Source organism: Physeter macrocephalus, chromosome 20, assembly GCF_002837175.3.
Source record: "Physeter macrocephalus isolate SW-GA chromosome 20, ASM283717v5, whole genome shotgun sequence".
In the NCBI taxonomy this organism is placed as follows: Eukaryota; Metazoa; Chordata; class Mammalia; order Artiodactyla; family Physeteridae; genus Physeter; species Physeter macrocephalus.
In genome coordinates this window covers 50581267-50597280 of record NC_041233.1, presented here as the reverse complement: position 1 = coordinate 50597280, position 16014 = coordinate 50581267, and positions in this window count along the sequence as shown.

The following is a 16014-nucleotide window of genomic DNA, read 5'->3' as shown; positions in this document are numbered from 1 at the left end:
GCGATAGTGAGAGGCCCGCGCACCGCGATGAAGTGGCCCCCGCTTGCCACAACTAGAGAAAGCCCACGCACAGCAACGAAGACCCAACACAGCCAAAAAAGAAAAAAAAAGCCAAGTGAGGGACTTCCCTGGTGGCGCAGTGGTTAAGAATCCGCCTGCCAATGCAGGGGACACGGGTTCGATCCCTGGGCCGGGAAGATCCCACATGCCCCAGAGCAACTAAGCTCGTGAGCCACAACTACTGAAGCCTGCACGCCTAGAGCCCGTGCTCCGCAACAAGAGAAGCCACCGCAATGAGAAGCCCGCGCACCGCGCCCCCACTCAACACAACTAGAGAGAGCCTGCGTGCAGCAATGAAGACCTGACACAGCCAAAAATAAATAAATAAAATAATTTTTTAAAAAAATCTGAGTGAGATCAACCATGGAAACCATGTAGCATAAACCAAAGATATGGGGAACAGAGTAAAAATAACAAGGTTTTTGAGATAGAAAATGAAAACAAAATATGTGAACACTTTGGTGACACAACCTAGGATACCTCTGCTGGAGGTGTATCAACATTGGTCCCCTCTGGTCCCCTGAGCCCACCCATTCTTTTGACTCTCCTTCAGTCAAGTGATTTTCAAGCCATGGTTGTTTGAGGTTTAATTCTCCTAGAGTCCATTCCTAGTAACTGATTATTTGGACACATTGTCCAAATTGGAGTCATTCTTATTTCTCGCTGGCAACTTTTCAGCTTCTTTTCCTTGTTCTCACTCTGGCCCCAGCTCTTCTCTTCCACACTGCCTCTTCTCTTGTTTGGTTCAGAATTCATAGGAGAGAATTCTTAGGAGATGTGTAAGAGTCACCAGAGTCCTAAGAAATGTTAGTCAGATTTGGTTACAAGTAACAGAAACCCAATTCAAACTGGCTTAAGCAATAAAGGGAATGTATTGCCCTGAAAAGTGCAGGGGAATTTCAGACTTCAGAGCCACTTGATTCAGAGGCTCAAACAAGGTCATTTGGACCTGGTCTCCATCCCTCAGCTCCACCTGCCTTTGGGTTGGCTCCATTATAAGAACCAGGGTGCATTTCTAGAAGATTGGGGAATAAAGGCTAACAGGAAAAAAAGGAACAGGGTGCCTACTACATAGGCTTAGGAGCAATAAGCATATCCTAGCAGAGTGATTTCCAAGCTATAATCCATGGAATGACTATCAGATTCATCTGGTCTCTGGTTGTTATTGTTGTTGTTGTTAAATGCAGAGACCTACTGAGTCAAACTATCTGGGGGTGGGGCCTTGCAATCAGTACATTTATCTACCTTCCCCATTGACTAAGATTTGCAGCCAGGTTGTGAATTACTGCCGCAACTTGTAACTATGGTTCAGGACCAAGGATAGCGGTCCATGTGCCCTGCTTTGACCACAGACATTCGTGGGCTTGCTATGCTCATGCAAGACAGGCCTGGGCAGAAAGAGGGGCAGGGCTCCAGGAGGGGTGGGGGGAAGTCTCCAAAGAGGCCTCTCACGTAGAAGCCCCTTGTCAAGGCAACGCCAGATGAAGGAATGTGAAGCTGCCCTTCTTTGGCATTCCAGTGCTCACGTCTTGCTTTTTTGGTACCAGAGCCTTTGTGCTGGCAAAGCCAGGTGCTTCCTTTGTCCTTTGGCACCTGGATCCAAGGCCTTACAAAACTTTAATCTTTATTATTCCCTTTAATATAGCAATAAATCTATAGTGGGTTTCTGTGAAAGAGGCACCACTGAGAAGGAGTGCAGCTGCTGTCTTAACATTCCATCTTTGTCCAAAAAGTTATGTAAGAGGAGGGAAAAGGTTTTTAACATTCATTGGCTTAAAAAGATCAGTGATGTTACAGCAGAGCCCTCTCTCAGATCTCCCAGATGTCATCAGCTCCAAGAAATCTGATCTAGAGTGAAAAACCCTGTCCTGCTGCCAACAGGAACTGTCTGTCCACATGTCCTGAGGACGGATAGGAGGAGGCAGTCTGATGCAGACCAGGCTGTGCTGGAATCCCAGGGATGCCTTTTATGGCTCTCCTCGAGTCCATTCCTCTTCCTTCTCTGAGCAGCTCCCCAGATTTCCTGTTGAGGAATCACCTCTTCCCCATGGGGAAGTTGATCAGAGATTAGGTGTTTTTTTAGGGGCTCTGCCCACTGATTCCCAAATTGTAGCATGCACAGATATGGGGAATCTCTTGAAATGTAGATCCGGGTTTGGGAAGTCCAGGGTGGGGCCTGACATTCTGCATTTCTAACAAGTTCCCGGGTGATGCCAAAGCTGCTGGCCTGTGCGCCCATTCTCAAGCATTTGGCCATCAGATGCTTCCAGATTCTGGAATCAAAATCTGAGTGTTGAAAAGCTTGGACTTGCTTCCTGCCTCTGCCTCATGTCACCTGCGAGATTCTGGCTGTTTCTTGTTCAGGCTCTCCAGGCACCCCTCTCACCCTATGAGCTCCCAACATCCCTGCTTAAAAATCCCCTTCACTTCGGTCAGCCTTGGTTTCTGAGAGATGCAAACCAGAAACCCTAAATGATGTGGTCTCTGAGCCTCAGTTTCCTAAGCTATAGAAGAGGGACACTAATCCCCAGTGGGAAGGTATGCACGATATTAAGGTGACCAAGATGTAGGCCACACCCTGAGATGCTGCTAGTCCCCGTGAGGCCCTGAGTGGAAGCCCCGCTAGGAACCCTCACGGCTCTGCCCTCTCTCCAGCCACTGCTTAGGTCCAGGTAGCAGTTAGGATGAAAGAACAAAGGAAGCTATTAAAACTTTCAGCTAAGAGATTGATTTTTCTAATTACCAGTTAATATCTTCCCTTCTGGGCCTCAGAGACCTGTTCATTCTTATTTAAAATACAAATCGTTCAGATTTTCTCGTGTAACTAGCTTAATGTAAAATTCTTCACATCCTAAAATACACTTTCATTAACTGACTTGTCAGGTAGAATAAGTATCTTTAAGTAGTAATGATATAATTTTTCTTAACTACTAATTACTAATTAGCTACTAATTACTACTTTCTCAATTTACTCTGTTTTTTGCTTTCTTGAGAATGATGATAATTATAATAATAGGGACCACTTATTAATCTTATTGTTAATGATAAACATTAAGAACCAATATTTAATGAGTACTTAGGTGTGCCAAGCAATGAGAAAAGCATTGTGTATAGTCTGTGTCATTTAATTCTTACAGTGTACTCTATTATAGAGTGTTATAATTCTCATTTTACACTGGGGAAATTGAGGCACAAAGAGTCTGGTAACTTGCACAAGTTACAAAGTGGTGGAATTGGAATTGGTATCAATCCAGGCAGTTTAACTCCAGAGTCCATCCTGGTAACCACTATACTACACTCGACAAATGCCTGTTCAAATGTGTAAAAAGGAAACAACCAAAATGGATTGGGTAAATAAGACTGATATATCCAATACCACTCAACACTATGCAACAATTAAACAGCCAAGATGGAACTACGTGAATAGACACGGAAAAAAGCCCAAGATGTATTTTTTGTGAAAAATAGTATGTTACAGAATAGGTTTATCATGTTAAAAAAAAAAGCCATATAGATGTCTTAGTATCTATGTAGAAAAACGTCTGTAAAGGAAGATATACACCAAACTAATTCTAAGAATTAGGATGTGGAAGGGAGAAAACTTTCACTTTAAATTTTGATATGCATCTTTATCAATTGAAGTTTTTATAACAGGTACATAATATTTAGGAAATGAAGAAAACAGAAGAGTTTTGCTCTATAGGAAAAAAAACACAAAAACCCTTGGAAGAATATATTCAAACTGTTGTCATTTCTGGGGGCTAGGGAGTAGGTTGACTTTTATTTGCTATGTTACATATATCTGTAATGTTAACATTTTTACAAAAGGAATGTATTAATTTTATAGGGTGAAAACCACAATAAATGTACATTTTACAAATGGTATTTTGCCTTGGTAAGGAGACGAGAAATCCATAGCATCTCGTCTTGAGAATCTTTTTTTTTTTAACATCTTTATTGGAGTATAATTGCTTTACAATGGTGTGTTAGTTTCTGCTTTATAACAAAGTGAATCAGCTATACATATACACACATCCCCATATCTCTTCCCTCTTGCGTCTCCCTCCCACCCTCCCTATCCCATCCTTCTAGGTGGTCACAAAGCACCCAGCTGATCTCCCTGTGCTATGCGGCTGCTTCCCACTAGCTAGCTATTTTACATTTGGTAGTGCATATAAGTCCATGCCACTCTCTCACTTCGTCCCAGCTTACCCTTCCCCCTCCCCATGTCCTCCGTCTTGAGAATCTTAATTGCATTTTTCCTTGTAACACAATTCCTTATTCTCAGTATTAGTGTTATTTAAAAGGTGATATTCCATTTGCTAAAAACCACCCTACAGTTGAGATGAACTGTGCTGGGTTTGTGGGGACTGGCTTCTTCTTCAATGGGAATCTTTCACTGGGGCCTGGACTTCAAAACACAACAATCAAAACAAAAGGAAACAAAATCCCCTAAGGCTGAAATATGTTTTTTCCCAGTTTATACATAATTAGTGGTACCCAAGGAATGCTCAGCAAAATATAGTTATCAATCCCAAAGACTTCTGTGAGTTAGTTTTTAAAAAGATGATGAAAATATCAAAAACAGATAGACACTAGTTACATGTGGGAAAATGGGATTGAGGATATGCTTTGTTGACCTAAAACAAATAGACTGCAGGTTATTTCTCCAGCAAAAATGGGTTTATTCAAGATCAGGACAGAATTGTATTTCGGGGTTTGCAACCAAGGTGAGCCAAGTGCAAGTCCCCTCAGAGCAAGAGAAAGAGAAACTTTTATAAAGGAGAAAGGAAGTCCGGAGGGCTATAGTAAAGAAAGAGTGACTGGCTTTTCATTGGCTGAGTTGTTACCAGGAAACAAGAGGAGTCTTTCTTCTTCCTGTTGGGATCTGCTGTCATCCAGACCATGAGAGCTCACCCTTCTGGTCTCCCAACTCTATTTTATTTGAGGTTTCTGTTTATTTATTTTTTTTTTTTTTACAGATTCTATATCAATTGAAGTTTTTACAACAAGCACATGATATTTAGGAAATTAGGAAGGAAATGGGGCGAGGCAGACTTTAACTTCTTAATTTTGTACTTTTATGTTTGACTCTTTATAAATTATAGCATACAATACTGTTATAATAATTTATTTTTATAAAAGAGATGATAGATTTATATTGTGAATGTGGTGTTTTTTGAATGTGTAGTATTTGGGAGATTTTCTTAGACCATTTCTAAACTGACAACATGAAGTGTTTTCTGATAAAAACTACATGGAACTTGGACTTCCCTGGTGGTGCAGTGGTTAAGAGTCCACCTGCCAAGGCAGGGGACATGGGTTCGAGCCCTGGCCCAGGAAGATCCCACAGGCCACTGAGCAACTAAGCCCGTGTGCCACAACTACTGAGCCTGCGCTCTAGAGCCTGTGAGCCACAACTACTGAAGCCCGTGTGCCTAGAGCCTGTGCTCCACAACAAGAGAAGCCGCTGCAATGAGAAGCCCGCACACCACAACCAAGAGTAGCCCCCGCCCGCCACAACTAGAGAAAGCCCGCTCGCAGCAATGAAGACCCAACGCAGCCAAAAATAAACAAACAAATAAATAAATTTATTTTTTAAAAAAACTACATGGAACTTGGCAATTTCTACAGTCCTTCACATTTTTAGACAATGATTACATTCTACAGGAAGTGTCAGATTTGTCAATATCCAAAGACAGCCAAACACTGGCGGAGAGAGTAAGATACAAAAGAATTTCCTCCTGGTACCTTTGTGTTCAGAACTTACGAAATCTATACTAGTGCCTGGTAAACATGGCATGTTAAGGAGTACATTCTCTAAAAGACACTTTTGGCAGAATTGTAAGCACATAAAGGACAGGGTAAACACTTCTAGCTGGAGCCTCAGGAAGAGTCAATTCTTTGAGAGCAGGGCCCCCTGTATTGATCTGTGTAGCCCCAGCCCCTAAGCATGGAGCCTGGCCTGGAGCTTGTCCTTAGCAAAGGATGAAGGGTAAATGGGCACCATGCATGAACTCTACTCACAGTGCAGACTCACAGACAGACTTGAGTTATAATCTTGATGCCACCATTTACCAGTCTGTTGGCCTTGGCTGAGTTACTTCACCTCACTCAGCCCCCATTTCCTCACCTGTAAAATGGGCATAATCATAATTATACTTAGCTCTCAGGACTTTGTAAAGATTTAATGATGTACTGTGAGTAAACTGCTTAGAGAAGTGCCTTGCACATGGTAAGCAATCAACAAATGACAGCTTAAAAATTATTTTTCTCCGTTAGATTTCCAGTTTTAAGGATGAGAATAGAAGACCTGTTTAGCCTCTCCAACTCTTGGAAATCACTCCAGAACCAAACCAAACCAAACCAACGAGGAACAAAATCACAAACTGTATCTTTGATGAAATTGTAAACCCCAACTACTGCTGTCAAAAAGCAGATAATGGAGTGAGAACTGTAGCCGAGTGAAGGTAAATATACAAGCACCTGAAGAAGGGAAAACTAATGAGAGAGACTAGGAATCATAACACCTCAGAAGGCAGGGGTGAAAGCAGGAGGTTAGTTTGAGTTTTTTCAAAGATCCAGCAATCGAGCAAGTCTACCTCCTTCACTCCCACAGGATACCAGAGGTGTATTCTTTGGAGAAATTGAACCTGAGAAGTTCAGAACTTAAGAAGAGTAAGCAGGGAACTCCCTGGCAGTCCCGTGGTTAGGACTCAGCACTCTCACTGCCGAGGGCCCGGGTTCAATCCCTGGTCAGGGAACTAAGATCCCACAAGCTTTGCAGTGCGGTCCCCGCATAAAAAAGAAGAGTAAGCACACAGAGAGCAGCAAGTGGGGTTAATAGTAGTTGAGGGCTAGACTGAAAACGAGAGGAATAAAGGACAGACTGCTGTCACTGGTAAGGAAGAGCCCTAATACCCCTACCTGTTCTCAAGAACACCTGTAGCTTGGTTTATTCACCCCTGACAGTAGATGGGAGGGCTGTTTGGGGAAAACAATGAGTGGCTTGAAAACACTGAGTGGAATACTAGATTGGATTATTTGTCCCAATTCTTTTTTCAGGTTTTATTTTTTTGATGTGGACCATTTAAAAAAAACAGTCTTTATTGAATGTGTTACAATATTGCTTCTGTTTTTATATTTTGGTTTTTTGGCCACGAGGCATGTGGGATCTTAGCTCCCCAACCAGGGATCAAACCCACACCCCCTGCATTAGAAGACAAAGTCTTAACCTCTGGACCACCAAGGAAGTCCCTATCCCAATTCTTAACTCCCTAACTCTATTACACTGAATAAAGTTCAGTGTAATAATGTTCACATCCTCATTCTTGCTGGGCCTCATAGTAAGTAGGGTATAGTGCCACATCCCTTGACTTTGGCTTTGGCCATGTGAATTGCTTGGCCCCATTAGCAGATGTGAAATGAACAGAGACTTGAAATAAGCTTGCATGGTTGGGTTGCTGTCTTGCTCTCCTGCTTTTCAACATGAGAACAATATTCCATGGCTAGACACTGGTATAGGAGGATAAGAGACATTTGGAGCAGACTTGAACCCAACTTGAGGCTTGGGTCCAAGCCCAACAGAGGCAACCTGAAGAGGGGAGAAGGAAGAAATAAATGCTTGTGCTGTACGCCACTGACATTTTGTGGTGGTTTGTAACGGAAAGGAGCTAATACAGATGCTGACTTACGGAGGTCTTCCCCAAAAGAAAAGTTGGCTCTCTACCTTTTCACTACACAGTGAAGGGCACCAATTGACAGGCATTTTGCATCCCTACAGAGCTTCCAATCAGCTGTTTAGTGCATTACTTTTATTTTTTAAAAACATTTATTTATTTATTTGGCTGTGCTGGATCTTCAGTCATGGCACACAAGATCTTTTGTTGCAGCATGCGGGATCTTAGTTGCGGCATGTGGGATCTAGTTCCCTGACCAGGGATCGAACCCAGGCCCCCTGCATTGGGAGTGCAGAGTCTTAGCCACTGGACCACCGGGGAAGTCCCTAGTGTATTACCTTTAAATATGAAAGGATAACCAAGGATCACCAGGCTCTCAAGGAAAAGAGTTCAGAGGAAACAGGCAATGCAGAGAGTAGAACAATACATTTTTTAAAAACTAATAATAATCTGAGGAGATAAGAGAAGATATTACATCCACAAGCCAAGGTCAAGGACAGGGTGCTATTGCTATATGGAAAAATAAAAGATGGAAAATTCAGAGAATAATTAAGAGCTCTTAGAAATTCAAAATAGGATAGTCAAAATGAAAATTGCAACAGAAGGGCTGGAAGTTAAAGTCAAGTAACTCTTGAAAAACAGTTGGATCATCAAAGGGAGAACATAAGAACATAAGAAAATAAGGCTTTTATTTGAGCTCTAGAGAGTAGTTTGGTGAAAAGCTTTGAAAAGAAATATAATCATCAATACCTCAGAAAAAGAGGGATGTCGAACTGGTTAAATAAAATTTTGCAGAAAGTTTATGGTTTTGGTTAATTACTGTAAGAAGGAAAGGACCATTAACTGACATAATTACACTGGTGTGAACAACCAACAAAATCAGGACAAGCAGCTGTTCGTGAAGAACAGGGCACAGCAAAGCCTTCAAAGCCTCTTAGAAATCTGTGTCAAATAGGTAAATTATGTTATGTTAGTGGCTGTATGAACTAGAAGTAAGAGCTTTCTAATAAAAGTAGACTGCAATCTCCACGAGGGCAGGACTCGCGTCTTGTCTCATTCATATGTATAGCAATAGATTTCTTTCTATATATACGTGAGGAAATAGAGTTATGATTTGAATTATCACTATTCTAATAACTAAAAATTGGGGTTGCTTGATTATTCAGCCAAAGCCATCAAACCCTTGCCAGTTACTAACCCTCTTTTGTAGCAGCCTGAGGGCTGAGGCAGCACATTGGTTGTAACCTTAACACCCTTTGTTAAGAATTACATCACGGTAATGAGATACTATTACTATATACCCACCAGTATGGCTAAAATTAAAAAGACTGTTGATAGATGTCAGAATAGGGTTGTGTCTTGGGAGGGATGTATTAACTGGGAAGAGGGCATTTTCTAGGGAGATGGAAATAAATGTTCTATATGGTGTAGATTGTTGTCACACAGGGGTATACAGTTGACCCTTGAACAACACGGGTTTGAACTGTGTGGGTCCACTTATATGTGGATTTTTTTCAATAAAAATATGTATGTGTATAAAGATCCATTGAGTTGTTACCTTTAAAAATTGTTTATTTTACTGTATAAAATTAAAACAATAAAAAAAGACCTCACATTTAAAATCATCAAAATGTGGGAGATGGGAGACATCACAGTCTTGGAGAAAGAGCAAATAGAATAGGCAGAGAAAGGAGAGGGGAGCATTTAGGGCACTTAACCTCCATGTTCTCATCTGCTAAATGGGTATAATAAAGAGTGTAGATAAACAGAAAACAAGTACATCAGGAATTGGCTCATAGGTGAATCATCTAAATAAAAACCAGTTGAAATTGTCCCTCTTCTGCTCTGAAGACTCAAACACTTGCTCTCCTCTGTCCTTGAAGACCAACTAACTGAAAGCTTTCACAAGGAGGCAGATCCTAGAATGCCCATTTATTAAGTTATGGTGAGAATTATAGTTCTCATATGGACATACTAGCATACTTGTGGCCTCATAATCAGCACATTCTTGCCTAGTGATTAAGCTGCAGGGAAAGACAAAGAGACCATTTTACTAATTCACCCTGGGTACCATCAAGGCCGGGATGGGACACAAAAGATTCAGGCAGCGTCTTCTTTAGGTTGGTCTCTGTGGGTCTCTGAGAGCTGTCTGGGGGACACAGCATCAGAGCAAGAAGAGCTGGATAGGGCTTCCCTGGTGGCGCAGTGGTTGAGAATCCGCCTGCCGATGCAGGGGACACGGGTTCGTGTCCCGGTCCGGGAAGATCCCACATGCAGCGGAGTGGCTGGGCCCGTGAGCCATGGCCGCTGAGCCTGCGCGTCCGGAGCCTGCGCTTCGCAACTGGAGAGGCCACAGCGGTGAGAGGCCCGCATACCGGGGAGAAAAAAAAAAAAAAAAAAAGAAGAGCTGGATAGCTTCAAAGTGTATTGGCTTCGGGGGGGGGATCTTCATGCCTCCTTCACCACAGGGATGCCCTTAACAACTGAGCCAGAAATACTTGAATTCCACCCCCTAAGATGTCTCACACCAGTAACTAATGGTTGTCACTGCGTGTCTCAGTTATTTATTGCTGCATAACAAACCACTTCATTTAATTTTGTTGGCAATTGTGTGTGTCAGGAATTCAGGAAGGGTTTAGCCAAGTAATTTGTATTTGATCCACATGGTATTAGCTGGGGCAGGCTGGGGCTGGAGGATTCATTTCCAAGATGGCTCCATCACTCACATGTCTCCCTCACCCCCTCTCTCTCCATGCAGCATCTCACCCTCCGTGCACCAGCTTGCACATGGCTTGGGATAATTTGAGATGATATACATATGTGTGTGTGTGTGTGTGTATAAACATGTTGAATAGGAAATGCTCGTCGGGAATTCACGGGTGTAATTTGGGCTGGAGATATAAATCTGGGAATTATTATCATATTATAGAAGGTAGAGCATCTGATGGATGGTCAGAAGTATGGATGAGTTCACTTAGGTAGTGTAAATGAGAAAAGTCCAGGGACTGAGCCCTGGGGCTCTTCAACACTTAGACGTTGGCGAGGTAAATCAGATTTAATGAAGGAGATTGGAAATGATCAGCCAGTGAGGTAGGAAGAGAATCGGGAGGGTGGTACTCCAAAAGCCAAATGAAACTGTTTTAAGAATGAAGCTATGACTTTGTCAAATACTTTATATAAGTTAAATGAGGTGACCATTAGATTGGACTGACCATTGGATTTAGCAATATGGTAACTGATGGCCTTGTTTAGAGTAGTTTTGGTGAAGTGTGGGATGTAGGGGGTAAAGGCATGATTGGAGTAGGTTTAAAAGAGAAAGGGGGCTTCCCTGGTGGCGCAGTAGTTGAGAATCCGCCTGCCGATGCAGGGGACACTGATTCGTGCCCCGGTCCGGGAAGATCCCACATGCCGCGGAGCGCGTCCGGAGCCTGTGCTCCGCAACGTGAGAGGCCACAACAGTGAGAGGCCCACGTACCACAAAAAAAAAAAAAAAAAAAAAAGAGATGGGGCCCAAATGTCTATCAGTGGATGAATGGATAAACCAAATGTGGTTTTATCCATACAGTGGATTATTATTCAGCTGTAAAAAGGAATGAAGTACTGAAACATGCTACAACATGGATGAACCATGAAAACATGCTAAGTGACAGAAACCAGACACAAATGACCACATAATATAGGATCCCATTTAAAGGAAATGTCCAGAATAGGCAAATCTGGACAGGAAGTAAATTAGGGGTTTCCAGGGCCTGGGGGTGGGGGACTTTGAGACTGCTGATTGGTATAGGGTTTCTTTTGAGGGGAATAGAAATGTTCTGGAACTAGATAGGGGTAATGGTTACACAACTCTGAAAATACTATTTAGTATAGTATACTATACTTCAGTATAAATCACTGATTGTACACTTTTTTTTTTTTTGGCTGTGTTGGTCTTCATTGCTGCGCGCAGGCTTTCTCTATTTGTGGAGAGCAGGGGCTACTCTTTGTTGCGGTGCATGGGCTTCTTATTGCGGTGGCTTCTCATGTTGCAGAGCGCGGGCACTAGGTGCGCGGGCTTCAGTAGTTGTGGCACACGGGCTTAGTTGCTCCGAGGCATGTGGGATCTCCCTGGACCAGGGCTCGAACCCATGTCCCCTGCATTGGCAGATGGATTCTTAACCACTGCACCACCAGGGAAGTCCCTTGATTTTTTTAAACAATATTCGTTAGAAATATTTTCATATCATTATGTAAACAGCTCTTTCATTGTTTTTTTTTTAGAGCTATATAGTATTCATTATGGATATACCATAATTTATTTAACCAATTCCCTACTGACAGACATTTAGGTTGATTCAAATTTCTTGTTATTACATATATTGTTGCAAGGAATATATAGTGCAAATATATTTTAAGAAAAATTCCTAGAATTCGAACTGCTGAGTCAATGGGTACACGCATTTGTAATTTAGAAAGATACTAATTGCCCTCCATACCAGTTTACACCCCAAACCATAATATACAAAAATGGCCCATTTATCATCCTGGATGATATGGTATTTAATCACTTAGGCCCTTTCTGTGAATCAAGTACATCAGAATTAAATGACTGTGGCCAAACACTTTCTAAGTTATTAACTGAAAAGAGGTCAAGATTATATTTCCCTGTGGGGTGGGTGGAGTGGGGGGGTCAGAGATCGACTAGGAAAGGCCACAAAGAAGGGCATTACTTACTTGTGCCAAATTATTGTCTCTCAGCTCTAAATTCACTCTTCCTTGCCCAACTTTGTGATATGGAACTGGATTCTGTAAACCGTTTTCCTTTGGAACAACAGAGGGCACTGGAGTGACACTGCAAGGCAAAAATTTATCAAGATTTATACTTAAAGATTGTGCACTTTTAATTAATTAATTTGGCTGCGCCGTGTCTTAGTTACAGCACAAGGGATCTCCGTTGCCTCGTGCAAGATCTTCCTTGTGGCACGTGGGACCTCTTTTTAGTTGCGGCACGCAGGATCTAGTTCCCTGACCAGGGACCGAACCCGGACCTCCTGCATTGGGAGCGTGGAGTCTTAACCACTAGACCACCAGGGAAGTCCCAGTCGTGCACTTTACGTTTCTTATTTTTGGTGTACAATTATCTGAATTGGTAAATACACCGATACATAAGAATAAATACGTTGCTCGATGTGAATTATTAAAAGGTCATGAACGTATTACCTCTCAGTTCCTGTTACAGATTGTTTCTTGCTAATTTTAGAGACAGTCTCTATTTAAGGAGGGCACATCTTCTAAGATTTCAAAGTATTCAACAGCAGCCCATGAATGCTGTTAATTTGTGGAATAAACAAAAGTAAAACAAAACCCCCCCACACCCTTATGGATCTTACATTCTTGGGGGGTAATATCATAATAAGACTAAGTAAGATCTGTTGTGTACTTTGAAGACTCTAAACATCTCAAAGCAGGTTTATTTCCCATCTACCAAAGGATTTATTAGCACAGTGCTTGGCTCATACAGGTGCTCAACAAACATCTGGTAAAGTAGGATACGTTGTTGGCCTACAGTAACCTTGGAAGGCTGTTAGCAGTAAGATAAATCCACATGGCCTTGACCAGAACAGCCGAGCCTCTGTTACTTGCCCAAGTCTTCTACACTGAGCTGAAAACCCTTCCTCTCTTCCCTTTGCTTAGGATCTTTGTTCCAGGAAGGAAATTAAACAAGACATTTCATCACTATACCCATTAGAGGGTGTGTGGGTGGTAGGTAGCAGAGAAGTAGCAAACTTGAGATCCCACGGGACCAAAGAAAGGTTATGGGCAAACAAACCTCCAAGTTGGCACAGATATATTTAGTTTCTCTGTATATCAACTGTCCCAGCATGTTACCTCACTTAATCCTCACAATAACCCAGGAGATTTTTTTTTTTTTTTTTTTTTTTTGCGGTACTTGGGCCTCTCACCGTTGTGGCCTCTCCTGTTGCAGAACACAGGCTCCGGATGCGCAGGCTCAGTGGCCATGGCTCACGGGCCTAGCCGCTCCGCGGCATGTGGGATCTTCCCGGACCGGGGCATGAGCCCGTGTCCCCTGCATCGGCAGGCGGTCTCTCAACCACTGCGCCACCAGGGAAGCCCAGGAGATTGGTTTTATAATCTTCTTCTTATTGATGAGGAAGTTGAGGGTCTATCTGAAAGGTAAAGTAACTTGCCCTACAACCAATTAAACATCAGCTAGAATATGCATCCAGGACTGACTCTATGGCTGTTTCTCTGCTAGTCTGTCTCTCAGCCGGTGACAGTGAAATGATTTAGACACAATACTATCCCCATGGATGGAAAGGTCTTTATTTGCTGTACTCATTCTGGAAGATTCTAATCTGCTTCAGAAACTAAAGTTCTTAGTATCATGGAGGAAGCAACTTCTTCTGTGTTCCCAACCCACCTGAGTATACTCTGATACCTGTGGCATGAGACCACCCACAGATCTTGTCTAATCATAGTCCAAGTGGCTATGAGGGTAGGTGAGGGGGGATTCATTTTAAAAATGAGAACACTTGGAATTTAGGCTCGCCTGCTTATGAAATTAAGACAAATTTCTTTACAGTTCTTAAAAAATTCAGATTACTTGTACTAAGAGAAAATGTCACTAGTATCTCAATTACTATGATTTAAAAAGAATTACGTAGGTACAGAATAAACAAATTATGTTTTGGAAGTTGTTCAACAGACAAAGTACACCTAGAGAACATAAAAATTCTTTATTTAACCTAATCCAGCCAGTGTTGAGATAGTCTATGTTAAAAACAAGACGTTTAAAAAAATTACAGCACAGTTAGCAAGGCAGTGACTAACTAAGTCACTCAGTTTAATTTTATATTCTTCACAGTCATCTGATAATCATGTAATGATGAACAATAGTTTCTGACACTTTGGAGATAAGTTAAATTCTGCAAAGAAGAGAATTCTACTAGTTGTCATTGAATTTTATAAAAGAGGTTTAAAACATTAAAGTTTATAGAAATAACACAGTAAAGCAACGTGAAAATAAACTGGAAAACACAAATATACCTGCCCATCCCAAAAGTCTAGAGCATCCCTTTTAATCTGTCCCCTAATGTTTCTCTTTTACTGCCTCCCTTTCCCTAGTGTTCAGCAATTAAGACACTACTGCTCTGTATAGGCTATTTTGAGCTTAGCTAAAGTGCCTCTCTCTGTTTCTTTAATTTCTCAGTTAATCCTAGAAACAGTCTTCTGAATATTACTTGTATTTCAGAGATGAAGAAAACTGTAGCTGAGAGCAAGTTGTCACTCGATGAAAGTCATACATACAGTTATTAAAAGCAGAATTAGGATCTGAACCTAGGTCCACCCAACTTTAGTCAGCCCATGCTTTTGTTGATTCAGGGTGGTGCAGGACACTTTCTGAAGAGGCTGGTACCTGGTACTTCTTGAGCTAAGGCTCTTTAGATTTAAATGTGTTCAATTCCAGGGCTGAGGCTACTCTGGTCCCCAGGCACTTGCAGTTCCCTCCCCACAGCCCTCAAAACTCCTTCTCCCTGCCCCTAAAGGATTAGAGTTGTTTCTCTGGCCCTCACAAGCCCTGATGCCAAACAAATCCAAGCAGTTATTCCCCCATTTTGGGCATAAAGTAATAAACGGGGAACTGTGTGCTTGTGTAACTTTAGTAAAGGCTGCTAAAAGCTGTTCTATATAACAAAATTATGCAGGAAATATCCAGTATGTCTTTTCATATTGAAAATTTAAGAAAGCCAATATATTTTATAAGCACAGCTATATAATCTGTTATTTTTATATATAATCATAGTTTTATATTTCCCCTTCAGAACTGTAGCAGTGATCTTAATATAAGGCTCACTGTCAAATATTCCCTTCCTCCCCAAGTAATTACAACTTTGAATGTTCAATAGCCATTCACATAAATTTCATGTTATAACTCAAAATTAAGACATTCATACTATAGAAAGGTACCAGTCTTAAATTTCTGAAGTTAACATATACTACTGTAATCTAACATAGCTCAATCTATACTTGCTACAATCCTAAAGAGAAGTGGCCACTTATCAGTAAGGGGGAACATTCATATTGTCATGCATTAGATACTGTGAACAAGAAAATAAATAGGGTTTTTGGAACTATCTTTAAAAAACTTAATACTAATTGATGAAAATAACTCCAAGACCAGATCGCTGAACATTAAAAGGGTCACTACTGAACAGCTTAAAATAAATAATTGCTTTTGAAAAATGAATATAAAACTAGTTAAACAGTGACTATT